At 48.7% G+C, this 12571-nt stretch overlaps 2 pseudogenes; both read left to right on the top strand.

The window, feature by feature from the left end:
* The first annotated feature begins 675 nt into the window (after positions 1 to 675).
* On the top strand, positions 676 to 8277 carry LOC147828971 (uncharacterized; annotated as a pseudogene).
* A 2688-nt stretch (positions 8278 to 10965) lies between these two features.
* LOC106010708 (zinc finger protein 713 pseudogene) lies at positions 10966 to 12338 on the top strand (annotated as a pseudogene).
* The last annotated feature ends 233 nt before the right edge of the window (positions 12339 to 12571 follow it).

The following is a 12571-nucleotide window of genomic DNA, read 5'->3' on the forward strand; positions in this document are numbered from 1 at the left end:
CTGCCCCAAGGGCTGGTGGCGAGACACCTGGGTTCCAGGCACCAGGTGTGTCTGGACAGGAAGAAACACACCAGGAAATACCAGGGTGGGAAGGGCTTAGAGATCACCAAGGCCAGAACAACGGGGTCTCCTCATTCACTCTTGAACCTAGTTATGGGGCAGGGGTGCCCTAGAAGGTGAGGGCTGAGATTGCCCCCAGAGTGTGCACTGGGCCCTTGGCATGTTTTCTCAGTTCCTGGCTGTGAGGCTTGCTATTCCTTTTCCATCAACCCTAGTCTTTGGGGTCCAACATCTGCTCTCTGTGAAGGTCTTTCAGGTGGGGCCTTTGGGGTCTGACCAGTGAGGGCTTCTGGTGCCTGGAAGTTCACCCCTTTCCAGGGGACTGTGACTTCCTGAATCTGGGAACAGCCCCCTGCCTGTGTCTGGTCCTAGAACTGGCCTGTAGGGACTGACCTCCATCGGGAAGCACAGATCTGGTCTGCTGATAGATCTCCCTCCTGGCCCCTGCCTAGGCTGTGGAGAAGAAGGAGTCCCAAGGTGCCCAGCTGCTGAGCCTGGAGGACCACTCGGGGAGGGAGGGCCGAGAAGAAGCTAGCCGACTGTGAGAAGACAGTTGTGGAGCTCAGCAACCAGCTGGAGGGGAAGTGAGCCATGCTGGGGACCCTGATGGGGAACATGGAGAACCTGCTGTGCAACCGGGACTTCTGGATCCCTCGGCTGCCCCCGGGGCAGCAAGGGCAAGGCCCCTAATGTACAAGAACTGACTAGGGGTGCTCACGGGCAGAGTGGAGAGAAGCTCTTGGCTGCTGAAGCCTAGCCTCTTGGTGCCGCAGGGTAGGCACTAGTGGATTGCAAGGGCCTTAAAAAATGTCAGAAGGATGCCGGGCATGGTGGTGCAAACCTGTAATCCCTTGGACCAACCGTGTAGCCCAGGCTGGCCTCAAACTCTCAGTAGTCCTCCCGCTTCAGCCTCCTAACTGTGCTTATAGGTGTGCCCCACCACACCTGGCTATTTGTCTACTCTCTTGCCTCATTGGGAGTCTAAGTCTCAGAGCAAGCACCTCTCCTCCCTTTCTTGTTCCAGAACAGGGTGCCAGTGTGTGCCAGGATGTGGTGTGAGGTGGGTGCCATGGATAGGTGACCCCCTTCTTGGGGCTCTGTTTGCTTCAGTGTCACATGAAGTGGCTCCTAACCAGGGTGAGGAGGGACTTGGAGGCCTCGCTCTGCTCTACCTGGTGTCCCCCCAGTACTGCTACCTGCCGAGAAGACCCTTGTCACTGCCCTCTTCCTCCCCACTGACCGAACCACGGAGCCAGAGCCCCTGACCCCCATGGAGAGGGGAGGTGGGAGCAGCCACAGCACACCTGTGCAGAGTGGGTGAGCACCCAGGCACTGGTAAGTCCCCTGGGGCACGTGGGCCTCTGGTCGTCACCTAGAAGCACATCTGGAGTTGGGGTTCCCACTTGGAGGCAGAGGTGGGGGAGGTGTGCCACAAGCTGTCACAGCTGTCAGGCTACATGGGTCCCTGGCACCCTGATACTTAGGGAATGCAGGGGCTGCTTCCTGCAGGTCACCTGGAGCCATCACTGTGGCCTGACACAACGCTGGGCACTGTGGGGATGGCCAACGGCACAGTGACACCCAGGCACCAGCGATTGAGGTTGCTGTTGCAGTGCATCCAGGATCCTGAGTGGCAGGGCCACCTTCTGGAGACGTCTGACGCCATGTCCCATGGCCCGCTTTCCCGGGGAAGACAGCAAGCCTCACTGTAATGTCTCCCAGCTCCTATCACAGGCCCTGGCATGAACTCAGATAATAAATAAGTATCAATAAATGAACAGTGAGCCCGAATCGGAGCTCAGGTTTTCTTATCTTTCACATAATATGGGAAGCCCTGTTCACCAGAACACAGTCATCCCAAGAGCTTGCCTTTGCTTTTAGAATTGTATATTTTATTTGGGAAGAAGGGGCTCCTTGGAAACAGGCTTTTTGAGTAGCTAAGTGAAGTTACAGTGAGATGAGCCCAGAGGCCTCTTTGGAGCTGGGCTGCCCCAAAAAGAACCAGAGAGCTGGGCTGCACCCGCTGTCTGATTAGTCATTTTCCTGTACTTCCCGCTCTATGAGCTTTCCTGGACTCTGCAATGGATCCTCAGGCCCAGATGTGTGTGTACCGGCCTGTTTTATTCACTAGAAGCTCCTGCAGCTGGGAATGGGGTGCTGTTTGCTAGGTCTGAGCAGGACCTGGGCACTGCAGTTTCAGAGCGATCCTCAGGTGATGTGAATATAGTCAGTTTGAGAAGCAGGCTGCCAGGATCCCCCTGAACAAGGATTGACCAGCCTTTAACCTCTGTGTCTGTTTTGATTATGCAAATATATTTTTGCATGAATTATGCAAACGAATTCTTACACAAATACATTGTCACTTTGCGATGCCCATTATGCATAAGGGAAAAAGGCTCCCTCTGCTGGCCACCCACTCCACCTCAGTCCCCTCTGGCAGGGGCCACTACTGGTGTGTAACCTTTTTTTTTAATTCCATTAAGTTTATTGGTACATTTTAGGTATACATTATGATCACATTCATCATTGGGAATTTGTACCTGTACATGATATATCTAGTTTCTTGTTTTTTCCCCATTCCCCTTCCTTTCCACCCCTCCACCCCTCCCTATTTACAAAAACTTTTGTTTCCATTTTTTCCTTCCCTTCTTTCCTTTCCCCCACCCCCTCCCTAGTTCCCCTTCCCTTTTGGATCTTTTCTTCCTATTTTACATTATCTATTATACATTTTGGTCCTCATTTACTTTTATAGTTTCTCACACCAGAGAAACTATTCAGTTTTTTCACATGTGTGTCCTATTTATTTCACTTAAGAGTATGGCCTCCGGGCTGGGGATTTAGCTTAGTGGTTTTGCTGCCTGCTGCACAAGCACAAGGACCCGAGTTCGATCCCTGGTACCAAAAAGAAAAGAAAAGAGTATAGCCTCAATGTGCATCCATTTAGCTATAAATGTCTCTAGTTTATCATTCTTTATGGCTGAGTAGTACTCCATTTTATTAAAAAATCACATCTTCTTTATCCAGTCTCCAGTTGATGGGCATTTGGGCTGTTTCCAAGATTTAGCTATTACAACCTGTGCTGCTATAAACATGGGTGAGCATATATCACTGTGGTATGATGCTTTTAATTCTTTGGAGGAAGATACCAAGCAGGAGAAAAGCTGGGTCAAATAGGACCTGTAATCCTAGTTCTTTGAGGTATCTCCACATTGATTTCCATAGTGGTTGCACCAGTCTGCATTCCCACCAGCAGTGGAGCAGGGTTCCTCTTTTCCCACAGCCCTGCCAGCATTTGTTATTGGTTGATTTCTTGATAGCAGCCATTCTTTATGGAGTGAGATAGAATCTCAGTGTTGTTTTCATCTGCATCTCTTGAATGTCCAGTGATGTTGAACATTTTTTCATATGTTTATTTGCTCCTTCTACTTCTTCATCTGAGAAGTGTCTGTTCATTTCAGAAGCACATTTTTGGATTGAGTCTCTAAGTTTGGGGGGGGTGTGATTTTTTAAAGTTCTTTATGTATTCTAGATAGTAGCCCTTTGTCTGGTGAAAATTTTTTCCCACATTGTAGGTTGTTTTTTCACTCTGTTGGTTTCTCTTTTTGTGCAGAAGCTTTTAAAAAATTTTAAAAATTATTTTTTTTTGTATTTATTTACTTATTTATTTGGTACCAGGGATCAAACTTGGGACTTTCTGCTTGCGAGGCAGGCAGCAGAACCACTGAGCTAAATTCCTGGCCCTCAGAAGCTTTTTTAATGAGATGATTCTTTGTGCCAGTTGTTGATTCTTTGTGCTAGTTCCGGTGAGACTGAAGTTTTGTTTATAAAGTCTTTTCCTCGCCAATGTCTTCAAGAGTTCTACCTAACCTATCTTCCAGCAGGTTTACTTTTTCTGTTTTAATATTTAGGTCTTTGAACCATTTCAATTTTACTTTAGTGCATGGTGAAAGATATGGGTCTGATTTTAATTTTTGGCAAGTTGAGACCTAGTTTTTCCAGCACCATTTATTAAAGAGGCTATCTTTCCTTCTGAGAGGGTGTTTGGCTCCTTTGTCAAAGATGAGTTGGCTGAGTATATCTGGAGTTGTTTCTGCATCTTCTAATCTGTTCCATTGATCCTTAGGTCTATTGCTTTGCCAGTACCAAGATACTTTCAGGGATCATTTCTATAGTTGGTGTGTGACCTTTTAAAGCTTTTTGCTCATGCAATAAAACATGCATGTACTATAGGAAAATACAGGGTTTAAAAACACAAATATACTGTGTATATCATTCTACAGCTCTGTTTTCACTCAACAGTGTAGCTTTGGATCTTTTCACATTGACACATTTTATCAACTTCCTTCTTGAAGCCTGAGTTGCCACTTCCTGGGAACTTGGTTTCCAAAGTCCTAGACAATAATCACGGAGCCAGCTTGGTTTGTGGCAGACAGGTCCATGTGGCTGGGCCAGAGGTGCCTCAGGTACAACAGAAAGGGACAGTGTGTGCCACTGTGTCCCTGAGTATAAAACTTGTACAATGTTGAGTGCTGTACAGTGCTGGATGTCATGTAATTAGGTATTAGTGGCTTGGAATGTTTTCCATCCATTCATGTATTTAGCAGAAATTGTGCCTACCCTGCCGTAATTATTCCATTCTTAGGTGGGCCTTAGAGATGGGTGCAGATTTGTCCAGGACACTGGGCTCTTGAAGGACACCCGAGTGCACTGTGTTACACAGGCTGCTGAAAAACCAAGCCCAGACAACTGCATGCTAACTTGCTTACTCAAGAGAAGTCTAAACAAGTGGTTGGTTTCTCAGCCTGTTGAGGTCCTGCCAGATTGGTGCTCTACCTTTCTGAGGGTGTGGCCTTATCACCCCAGTGAGAAGGAAGCAGGATTGGCCTTTCTCTTTAAAGACAACATGATTATTTCTCATTTAATGAGCACATGTTTAGTACTTATCATGTGCTTTACAAATACTGACCCATTTAACTCTTACAGCCTTTTGTTTCCTCATGTTACAGATGAAGAAACTGAGCCACAGAAAGGTTAGATGAATTGTCAGAAGTCACATCACTGGAAGAGCATTAGTCCACTTGCAGGGAAGGCTTGGACACCTGGTCTTTGTTCTGAGTGTCCATGGGCCCAGCCAACAGCAGGCAAGAAGGGTGGCAGGTGGTGGTGGTAGGCTGCTGGCCACCACTCCTAGGCTACCTGCCCCCAGCTCTCCTGACTCTTATCACACATTGTGGGTCCCAGAAATGCCCCTTTCTGCACTGCCTTTGCCAGGACCTGTCGTTACCCTGGGAGTGCTTTGTGGTGGCGGGTCCCAAACTGAGACTGTGAAAAGAAGCCAGGGCCTTCAGATGCCCTCAAGGCCACCTCCTCTCTCCTCTCTCTAGGCCAGCTAGAATCTCCCCCAGGAGTGCTGCCCCGGAGCAAGGAGGAAGAGGCATGCAGGAGGGGCCTGCAGGAGACCACTGCATACCTGTGCCCAGGTAAGGCTCAGGGCAGGGCTGTGGGCTGCTTCTAGATCTTCTGCATGAGTGTCCTGAAGGGGGAGGCAGTGAGCAGGCAGCCCGGGTGGTCTTTTGTGTTTTCTAGGGGCAGCAGCTACAGAGCTGGTAGAGGGGGTAGCTGGTGGCCATGTGGCACAGGAGGTGGTCTCAGGGCGCAGCAAACAGTGCTGCCTTGGGGGCCACGCAGCAGAGTGAGAACTTGAGAGGGCTTAAGGCTGGGTGAGAGAGGGAAGGCCGGCAGCATTCTAGGTGGAGAGGTACAGAGGACCCTGGAGCCCAAGTGCAGAGCTGAGGAGAACAAGGAGTGTGGGTGACATTGGCATTGAGTGGCACAGGGGAGGACCCTGGCAGATACCAGCAGAGCAAGGGTCAAGGCGGCCTGGCTCCAGAATCTGTGGCACAGATGGCCATCTTGCTGTGTCTCTTCCCAGCAGAAACCTGGCTGGCCAGCAAAGAGAAGAGGAACCTAGAGGGAGAGTCCATGGGGCTGGAGCCAGCCTGGCCAGCTGAAGGGACACCTGGCAAGGAGGACATCCAGGGGGCCACCTTTGGGAACCCACCTCCATCCCCCAGAGAGAAAGAAGTGGCCTCCATCCCCAAAAGCCTCCAGAGCCAGGCTATGTCAGCTGTGGAGGACACAGAGGGCTGCTTGCCCTGCACTGATCATGGCCTGAATTTCAGCTGAGTGGGAACAGCATCACGCCATGGGCCACCCTCGCCCGCCACTGCCGTGCACCCATGGCACAGCATGCCAATCCTTGTGCCCAGTGCGGCAGGAGCTTCGTGCACTGGGCCACACTGAGTGTGTACTGCCGCAGCCGCACACACCAGGGAGCAGCCACATGCGTGCACCAAGTGTAGGAAGCTCTTCAGCTTCAGCTGTCCATACTGGTGGAGCACGTGCACACGCATACTGGCGAGAAGCCCTTCCTGTGTGCAGTACAACAAGCACTTAACAATCCTGGCCAGCCTGACTCTGCACCAGTGCATGCATTCAGGCAAGCGCACCTTTCACTGTGCCTGGTGTGACTCATGCTTCCCGCACAAACCTAGCTTCCTGTGCCACCTTCAGGGCCACTCGTGGGAGAAGGGCTCTCCCTGTGGCCAGTGTGGCAAGAGCTTTGCTTGTCACTCCTGGCTTGTGTACTACCAGGGCAGACATGCCAGCCAGGCTGCCTCCCCTTGTGCAGCTTGCCAGGGACCACCCCAAGCCAAGAGCTTCTTGCAGGTCCCCTTAAGGGCGCAGCACGGGGGAAGGCCCCTGGTGACCCTTCTGTCACACCTGGATCCGAGGACAGTGGGATGGAGCAGGGCAGGTAGCTGAGAGTCTGTGATCAGGAAGGTTTAGGGAGTGCTCCCTGCAGTTTTCTCTGGGTAGCACCCAAAGAACTCCGCAAAGGGACACTGCAGACACAGCCTCGGTGCCACTTGATCCCAGCTGCCGCTCGGAAGGGCACTTCTTGGTGAGGTCAGGCTCCCTGGGGAGGGCTTCCCTGGTAAGGGACTGGGAGGTAGGCAAGGTGCCAGGTGGGCTTCTTGCTGCAGGAAGGGGCACTAAGGCAGGGCCTGAGCCCACTGTAGGGGGTTGGAGGGAAGAAGTGGCTTGCTTGTGCCTGGGAGCACACAGGCAGTGGTTTTGGGGCACATAAGGACTTTGAGGGTGCCCCTTGGTTTTCCAATGCTAACTATGCAGATTCCTTGCCAGGCTCAGCCTCCCTTTTTTTTTTTTTTTTTTTTTTTTTTTGGTACTGGAGATCAAACTCCGGTCCTTGTGCTTGCACAGCAGGCGGCTAGACCTCTGAGCTAAATCCCCGGCCCTCAGCCTCCCTTTAATCTGAACCCAAGTGCACATCAGGTGCCCATCTGAGAGCCTTGGTGAGTTCTCCCAGACCCTCAGGGTCTCTTCCTGACACCCATCTTCTTCCACACAACCTGGAAAGGGCAGCTTGTGGGCTGCCTTATTCCAGAAGGGCCTGGGCTGGCTGTGGCGCAGAGCTGAGGGTAGCCATCTTGGCCCACACGATGCACTGTCAGGTTGGCATAATATTTGCCTTCAAGAACCAAGAGAAGAAGGGGAGAGGGAAGGAGGAGGGGATGGAAAAAAGAATGAAGATGTGTTATGTACAGGCACCAGCCCCCTATGATGAATGTACTCCTATGTACTATAAACATGGACTGACAAAAATAATATTTAAAAAACTAGTAATAACATTATAGTAAATACATAAACCAAAAAAGATTTGCCTTCAAGCTGTTGTGGGAGCTGGCAGACCAAGGGGTCTTTGTGAAGCCCCAACCTCTGCTGGAACCAGGGATGGATACCAAGAAAGCCAGAGCTATGAGGGGCATCTGCCCTCAGCTGTGCACCTGGGCACACAATGCCAGCAGGGACCTGGGCATGGCAAGAGTTGCCAAAGCACAGGAAATGGAGAGGAAGGGACGTGGCTTGCTAGCAGCTGAGGAGCCCCCCAGGTCCTGGTTGCCCTGCACCATCTCTGGCAGCCCTCATGGGTGCCTGGCTGGTTTGGAACCCTGCCATTTCTGCCTCAGCCCAAAACAGGTTCTGGGATCCACTGGGAATTCAGGGCCCTATTCTCAGATAATCTCGTGTCCCCCACCCAGTTGCCCTAGGTATTCAGAAGGTGTGCATGTGGGTCCCCAAGGAAGTCCGCAGGAGGGCCGGCTGCTATTTGTGCCACTTTCTCCCTGGAGGGAATGGGAATCCATATAGGTAAACTGAGGTCTATGCCCAGGGGCAAGTGAGGTGGCTCCTCAAGCTGAACCTGCTTTCGTCTCTGTCTCCTGGAAGCTCTGTAGTTTGCCATATTAAAACCTCTATAAATAAGGAAATATTTGTGAGGAATTGTAAACTTTTCCCTTCCTGTTCTGACTTGCCCAGCGCTGTCTTTGCAACTCTGACTTGGTTCATCGGTATCAGGCTCATCCTGGCTAGTGATGAGTTAGAGTTATTTTCAGCTGTGCTTCCATTTTGAAGTTCTGGGGGGAAAAATGCCAGATGGATGCTAAGTCCAGGACAGGGTCCCAAAGGAAGGCAGAGTTGAGGTGGGCGTGGAGGGCCACACTGTCAAGGCCTGCAGGACAGGGACCTCGGCATCCTGCACTCTGCCTGGTGCATCGAAAACACTCTGTTTGTGGAATGAGTGAGTAGAAGTGTTTTCATAAGTGTCATCATATTGAATTATTTTTTTTTTTAATTTTATTTATTTCTTTTTTCTGGTATCAGGGATTGAACTCAGGACCTCACGATTGCCAGGCAGGTGTGGTGCCACTGAGCTAAGTACCTGGCTCTTGAATTATTTTTTTGAGACAGAGTCTCGCTAGGTAGTTCAGTGTGGACTTGAACTCACTATGTAGCCCACATTGGCCTCAAACTCATGGCAATCCACCTACCTCAGCCTCTGGAGTGCTGGGATTATAGATGTGCACCACCACACTTCAGATCCAGTTTTAATGTTACTGATCACGTAGTACCAATATTTTTTTTGGTGCCTGGGATCGAACTCAGGACCCACATAGTACCAATTTAACAATATTCTTTGTCACATCCCACCACCAAATAATATGTATTTGTACATTAAGTGTATTTCATTGAGTGTAAGACCCAGTGATTATAAGACACATTTTTATTTTTTATCTCATTAAGCAAGGAAAAAAATTCACCCATTCCACTGTGACTGTTACCAGTGCAGAATGTTATGTGCATCCCAACTGGGTCCCCAAATTGGGACAATGTGTGTGTGGTAGGTGTTCTTTTACAGAGTGCTAACTAGCTGGGTGGCAGACCTGTGCACCTCTAATCATTCTTGATGATGCTGGGTCAAAAGGTTCATCTTTGGGCTAAGATCCTAGAAGTGTAAAAGTGACCAAGATGAGGGTTGGGGTCTATCAAGACCGGTTACCAATAATTCAGACCCAGGCTGCTCTGGAATCTGACCCAGCCCTGATGTCTGGGATTCCATCATTCCTCTTGGTACCAGGGGGCTCATTTCCATGGCAGCAACTCCTCTCGTTGGCCTCAGGCTACCGACCACAGTCACCTTGAGATGTGCTCTACCTCCCGTCCCTCTTACTGTGTCCCTGCTTCAGGGAGAGCTGTCAGGTTGTCCAGGGAATAAAGATGGCAGGTTCCTGACCTGACATGGTGAGTGTATGCTAAACTTGCTGTGGGCCGAACTGTGGCCTCCCTTGTTCCTATGTTGAAGCCCTAACTCCCAATGTGATATTTGGAGATGGGGCCTTTGGCAGAAGTCATTGGGTTTAGATGAGGCCATCTGGATGGGAGTTGTGTCTTTAGAGGGAGAGATGCCAGCACTACCAAGCTCTCACCAGGACCCACCTGTCCAGCACCCCAGTCTTAAGTCATTTTCTATAATCTGAGCCATCCAGTCTACGGAATTTGGTTATGGCAGCCTGAGCTAAGCCACTTTCTCCCCTGCAGTTTCCTGATCTCTTCTTTCTTACTGTGCCTGTCTAAAATTTCCACTCCGTTTACCATTGCCCACTGTCATAACCAAAGCTCAAGGAGTCCTTTTGGCAAATGAGGAAGACTGGTCCAGGGTCCTCTTGCCGGAACCTTGGTCATTGGTCATGGGGTGACGTCCACATCAGTAAGCCTCCCAGTTTTATGTCTACCCCCTAGTGATCCAGACCCACATGCGTGTCTCCAATTGCTGCTGCACATGGTTGTGGGTTGGATTGTGTCCCCCAAAAGATAGGCTTAAGTCCTGACCCCCAGTATCTGTGAGTGTGACCTAAGTTGGAAATAGGGTTTTTGAAAAGCTTTTGTACATGGGGGTGGAGGTGTGGAAAAAAAGAAGCAAGATATATCATGCACAGGTACAAATTCCCTATGATGAATGTTATCATTATGTATATCTAAAATGCACCAATAGAGGCAGCGGCCCGGTCCCTGGGTCAGTGGAGGTGGAGGCAAAGTGTCGACCTCGTGAAAAACAGAAAGCTTGAAAAACTTACAGATTAGAGGGCACTAAGGAGAGCTAACTTAATGCAGGATTCTAGATCACAGAAAGAACAAAGTGAAGAAGCAGGTGAAATACTCCTTAGGTCGCTGAGTGACCAAGACTTGGGAATTTCTTCTGCCAACTCTGGCGAATCTCATTACAGGTATTCAACCTAAAATTGTATCTCACGAGATCCCTGACAGGAGACAAATTTGAGTCTCAGAGAAAAAAGTCTCTGTATAAATGACTGGGGGCAGGAGCCACATTCAGACTGGAAAACCAGCTCTCAAGGACCAGCCGCGACGCTGAGGCTGCCAGTGCAGCTGCGCCTCCAACTGAGCTGCTGTGCTGGAGGAGAATGAAGCATCGGTGACACTGCCATACAGGAACTGCAGAGGTGTAGCGGTTCTGCTGGGGCCTGAATGCAGGTACCCAAAGGAACCATCTGTGTTTGCCCATGATCTTCCTGTAGTGTTGTGACCTAAGGAAGGGAACACGAAGGGGAGAGAAAAGGATGATGGATCACAGAGATCAGGTCTCAGGAATCCCTGACATTCCAGGATGTGTCTGTGGACTTCACCAAGAAGGAGTGGGAACAGCTGTACTCTGCTCAGAAGAACCTCTACCGAGACGTGATGCTGGAGAATTACAGGAATCTGGTTGCCCTGGGGTATCAGGTTTATAAGCCAGCAATGATCACTCAGCTGGAGCAGGAAGAGCTGTGGACAAGAGCAGGAGGCCACCCCGTGGGAGCTCACCTAGATGGGGATAATGGACCTAAAATAAAAAAATCAACTCTAAACCAGAATACTGCTGATAAAAACCAAACCTGTGACATCATGATGGAAAGACTAACAGGAGACAGTTTCTGGTATTCCATCTTAGGAGGACTCTGGGATTTGGATTATGAGTTTGAATTTAACCAAGAAAACCAGCAGAGACATTTGGGACAAGTACCTGTCATCCACCAAAAGATTACACAGGGAAAAAGCATTAAAGGTAACAAATTTGAAGAGAACTATAAAAAGAACTCAAACCTTATACATCAGAGGGTTCCTTTAATTAAAATACCCCTTAATTATGACACACCAGGAAATAGCGTCAAACATAATTCAGACTTGATTTATTACCAGGGAAACTATGTAAGAGAAAATCCTTATGAATATAATGAACGTGGAAAAATCTTCAATCAACATGTTCTCACTAATCATATTCATACTGGAGAGAATCCCGATGAATGTGGAAAGGGCTTCAGCCACAATCTGTCTCATACCCAACCTTGGATAGTGCTCACAGGAGAGAAACCCTATAAGTGTGATGAATGTGGGAAAAGATTCAGCCAGAGAATACATCTTATTCAACATCAGAGAATTCACACAGGGGAAAAACCTTTTATATGCAATGAATGTGGGAAGGCCTTCCATCAACATTCTTACTTCACTCAGCATCTGAGAATCCATACTGGAGAGAAGCCTTATAAATGTAATCAATGTGGGAAAGCCTTTAGCCGCATCACATCTCTTACTGAACATCATAGGTTCATACTGGAGAGAAACCTTATGAATGTAGTTTTTGTGGGAAAGCCTTCAGCCAGAGGAGGCATCTTAATCAACATGAAAGAACACATACAGGAGAGAAACCCTACAAATGTAATGCATGTGGGAAAGCCTTTAGCCAGAGTGCACACCTTAATCAACATATGAAAATCCATGCCCGTGAGAAATTATGTGACTATACATGTGAGAAAACTTTAAGCCACTGGCCTTCACTTAGCAGCATATAAGTTGGGGGGGGGGTTAAAGTGAATTTATAAATGTGGAAAATTTTTATCAGATCTTTCTACTCAATATCAATTTATTCATTTTGGAGAGAAAGTTTATAAATAAACTTCTAATGCATAGAAACCAAATGTATACTTTAAACTAGTAACATTATATTCCTAGTAGGTTATAACTAGTGAAAATTATTTCATAAACAAAAATATATTGAGCCATGGTCCAAATCTGATATAAAACTTCTAAAATAAAT

Source organism: Heterocephalus glaber, unplaced genomic scaffold (genome assembly GCF_053883595.1).
Source record: "Heterocephalus glaber isolate CG9 unplaced genomic scaffold, H.glaber_assembly_v1.0 deba00000818, whole genome shotgun sequence".
NCBI classification, from domain to species: domain Eukaryota; kingdom Metazoa; phylum Chordata; class Mammalia; order Rodentia; family Bathyergidae; genus Heterocephalus; species Heterocephalus glaber.